Raw genomic sequence first — 4,363 nt, 5'->3', positions numbered from 1 at the left:
CAGGGTTTCTCAAAGTGGCACCAGGCCACAGGTTACAAACAGGGGCACGTGTTGTTTGGAAGGTCACACAGAGAACCTTGAAAAGTGCCAGGGACTTAATGAGAACCAGGGAAATGCAAATGGGATCTGGTGGGAAAGGAGCTCCTACACACGGCCCCTGTCCTGGGAAGAGGAGCATCGACAGGCCCGGAGGTGAGCATGGAATCCTGGAATGGTTTGGGTTCAAAGGGACATTAAACATGATCTAATTCCACCCCCTGCCACGAGCAGGGACACCTTCCACCAGCCCAGGTTGCTCCAAGCCCCGTCCAACCTGGCCTTGGGCACTCCCAGGGATCCATCCACAGCTTGTCTGGGCAAACAGCACTCAGGAGACAGTGGTTTCTCCAGCAGAAGAGCTGGAAAACTGCAGGTCATTTCCAGCTTCAGCACTTGGTGGCTCTGCTGGGTTCCCACACCTGACGGGTTCCCACGCTTTTCCTCGTGGATTAAACCCCAGGGATCCATCCCCCAGTGGAGCCACCGGGACTGCTGAGGAAGCCAAGGTGAGCCTCAATAACAGCCCGAAATAAAAACCATTCCCAGCCTCGGAGAAAAAAAAAAAAAAAAACAACTCTTTTTTTTTTTTTTGGCTTATTATTCTTTCCAAGTGCCCTGTCGAGCAGCAGAGCTCACAAACACCGGGAGCTGCGCAAACAGCAACTCTTTATTTGCCGTGTTTGCTCAGCCAATATTGACTTTGCCGCCTGACACTGCCGCTATTGAGCTCGGCTCCCCATCCCTCCCCTCCACCGTGTTTGAGCAGCGCCCCAGAACAGCATGTGCCACCCCCCAGCCCCGCCGTGGGAAGGGCCGGGATGCCGGCAGGAGATGGAGGGGAAATCCAGGCTGCTGATCCCGCCAGGCTGCTGATCCCGCCGGGGGGGTGTCCCAGCGCTGGATGCGGAGCCGGCGCGTTCAAACATCCCGAGGTTGCCGCGGGGTTGTTTGAGGAGCAAACACTCCCGAGCGGCGCCGCTGCCGGGAGTCACCTTGGGGGGCACCCCGGGGGGGTTGTGCGTGAATTCTGCCCCGCTGAGGAGCGCGGGGGCTTTCCCAGGGTCAGGCTGGACACGGGAGAAGCAGCACCGTGCCTCGGGTGGGCCCCTCTGCGGTGGGACAACAGGGGGCGAGGGTGGCTGTCAGGGGGATTTTGGCTTATAGGAACACCAGTATGGGATCCTGGGAGGGAAATGGGGGTGCTGTGGGTCCTGCTGCCCCCCCCGAGTGGTCACATTGACCCTTGGCTTTGCAGATGTGTTTGGGCTCCCCTGCAGCCCCAGAGCCAGCCTGGTGCCCTGGTCACCCCCGTGGGCATTCAGTGATTTACAGGGAATAGGCGTGGATTGGAGGTGCACAGAGAGCAGCTGCCACCCAGCAGGAGCTCACCAGTCCTCTCCCGTCCCAGTAAAGCCCAGACTGGTGCAGCTGGGCGGGCAGGATGACCCTCAGCATCCTGTGCCAGGGGCTGGGGGGACACAGAGGGGACAGACCCTCATCTTCCTCACTGGCCACAGAGAGTGAGCCCTTGAGAAGTGGCCATGTGAGTGAACAGAAGCAAATGTTTTGTGCTGCAAAGAATTCCAAAAGGAGGGAACAAAGGGGGAATTATCCTCACTGGGCTGCTGCTGGGCAGGGCAGGGCAAGGCAGGGCAGGGCAGGGCAAGGCAGGGCAGGGCAGGGCAGGGCTGGCCTGTTTGCTTGGGCTGCACCAGCCCTGCCAAGAGGCACCTGCACCCAGGGGTTTGTGCACAGACAGGTCAACCCCTCCCAGAGAACCAGAGCAAGGGCTCAGGGATCACAGAACCCTGGAATGGTGTGGGATGGAAGGGACCTTGAAGATCCATGGGCAGGGACACCTTCCACTGGCCCAGGTTGCTCCAAGCCCCGTCCAACCTGACCTTGGACACTTCCAGGGATCCAGGGCAGCCACAGCTTCTATGGGCAATCTGTGCCAGGGCCTTCCTTCCCAATCCCTAATTTTCTATTCTGTAGAGGCACTGCCTGCCCGGCCACGATGGATCTTGAGGTCCCTCTGCCACAGGAGCCTGACACAGTGGTGCCTTTTGATTTTTGATGAAATCAGCACTTTGTTTGGGGGAACCATCAGGGTTCCACTGGGGAATCACTGGCCAGGAGGGTGACATGTGCCCCCAGCACATGATGGAGCTGGACATTAAAAGGACTCTCTGCTCCAGATGTCCCCACGTGTCAGGGAAGACAGACGCCTTTTCTGGGGGAGAAAAAAAAGGAGAAAAAAAATAGTTGGGCAGTAAACGACTCACAAACCCCCTCACTGATCAGCAAAAGCAGGAGCAGAGCAGGGATCTGGCTTCTGTGTCCCAGGGAACTTCTCCTGCCACAAGCCCTGAGCAGGACGATGTCAGGGCTTGGAGAGCAGTTGGGGGATGATTATATGATGTTATTCAAACCCAGTGCCCTGACTGAAGCTCTCTGCTCTCTCTGAGCCCGCTCTGGGCGTGCCTGGGCCTCGGGGCTGCTGGGTGACAAACAACAGACCGTTATAAATGTCATTATTAGCATTGTCCAGGCCTTGCTGCAGAGCCCAGGGCACAGGCTGTCAATGATACCTTGTGCTTGTGGAGCACCTTCCCCTGCAGGTCTCACACCAACACTCAACCAGGGCTGGAATTTTTGCCGAAGGCAAAACAAAACAAAACAAAACAACCCCAAACAACTCAGAGAGTTTGGGAGGAGAAGAGGAAATCCTGGCCTTGATGCCTCCAGTCCCTGCTGGTCACAAAGGCAGCGATTGTGTGCAGGGAAGTGCACAAATTTGGGGCTTCTCTGGTGGTTTTAATAAACACACTGGCTGGGGTGAGGGGAAGGGGGGACAGGGGAGGGTCTGGTCCTCATGGAGCAGCTGGCTGGGTGGAACGGTGGGTTTTGGTGTTGGAAACATTTCCCCCCACCCCATTATATTCTCATTGTAGATGGTGTTTAAACTCCCCTCCAACCCAAACCATTCCATGATGTTATGATTTTATGATTCCATGATTTTATCATTCCACAATTCCCGTTGTGCCTTGCACCATCACCTTCAACAACAAGAGCCAATTCAACTCCTCCCCTCCCAGCCCTGAGAGATTTCTCTGGGCACCATCACGGGGGGGACCCTTCAGTGCCCGCTGCAGGTTTGTAACCTCTCTGAAACTGGAATGGCATCCCCTGCTTCCCAGCCCAGCCACCCAGAGAGGAGCAATCAGCTCCTGCCATGAGCTCCCAGGGGGTTTTCCAGCACCACACATCCCCCAGCACATCCTTACCCACCCACATCACCTGCCTTTGCCCCCTTGGGCCAAGCAAGGACCGGCTCCTACGGAAAACCCCCGGGAAATCCGGGTCAGCACTGCCCCCTGGACAAACAGCAGGGACTCAGATGGCCTTGCAGGGCCTTGGACAGGCTTGGCACCCTCGTGGATGCCTGGGCACACTTGTAATCCAGGGTCAGGGCACATCTCTCTTCTCCAGCTCTTGTTCCACCCCTTCCAGCTCAGAGGGAAAGTGGACCCTTCCTGCTTGGGCTGTGCCATTCCCATAAAAGACCAGATTCCACCAAAACTCCCAGACAGAAGGTTCTGGGTGCAGGAGGTGGGAAGCTGCAGGTGACTGATCATGGTGCATCGTGGCCCTTCATCTCCTCCTGGCCCCGTGGTGCTCTCTGAGCTCCCTCTGTTCATCAGGCCTCAGCAGGAGCTCAGTTACCCAAAATGTGAGCAGGGAGTGAGTGAACAGTCCAGGGATTTGGGGCAGGAGCTGTTCCCAAACCCAGACTGGGCCGGAGGAGCTGCCAGCACCACTCGCCCCCATTTACACACATCATTTCCCCCCATCAGGGAGCTCCATCCCCACCACCCACGGTGGGGTCCCCTCTCCTCTGACCTTCCTTTTTCCTTCAGCTGCTTTCCCCTCCCGGAGCGTTCCCTGAGTGCTCTTATCCAATATTTAACAGCCCTGCAGCAGACAAAGCGCCGGGGATGTGATTACACGGCGCACCCATTGTTCCTCCCCGTTCCAAAGGCAGAGCCTGTTAGCTGGGGAAAACACTGTTCCCTGCATCTTTGAGGTGTTGTTTGCTCTTGATCAGAGCCCAATTAGGTTCCTTTTCTGCTTTGAGGCAGCGGAGCTGGAGTCTCACCTGCAAAAAGAGGCTTTTAGGATAATTGTCACTTATCACAAGGACAGACTTGGTTACCCAAAAGGAAAATGTGCAGAACATTCTCTGTCCCACTTATCCTCCCTCCACAACTCCATGAATTAAAGATGATCAGGGCTGTCACAAGCAGCCTCCCGACCAGAAACA

At 56.5% G+C, this 4,363-nt stretch overlaps 1 long non-coding RNA gene across 1 annotated transcript in view; it reads left to right on the top strand.

The window, feature by feature from the left end:
• The first annotated feature begins 273 nt into the window (after positions 1 to 273).
• The window catches only part of LOC114071134, a 17,042-nt gene continuing 12,952 nt past the window's right edge, over positions 274 to 4,363 (top strand). The window contains exon 1 of the long non-coding RNA XR_003574006.1: positions 274 to 306. This is a non-coding gene — a long non-coding RNA (uncharacterized LOC114071134). The remainder of the gene's footprint in view (positions 307 to 4,363) is intronic.

Source organism: Empidonax traillii, unplaced genomic scaffold (assembly GCF_003031625.1).
Source record: "Empidonax traillii isolate 1590-97213 ecotype Southwest subspecies unplaced genomic scaffold, ASM303162v1 scaffold1856:size61439, whole genome shotgun sequence".
Taxonomy (NCBI): domain Eukaryota; kingdom Metazoa; phylum Chordata; class Aves; order Passeriformes; family Tyrannidae; genus Empidonax; species Empidonax traillii.
This window is presented reverse-complemented; position numbering and strand designations above follow the sequence as displayed.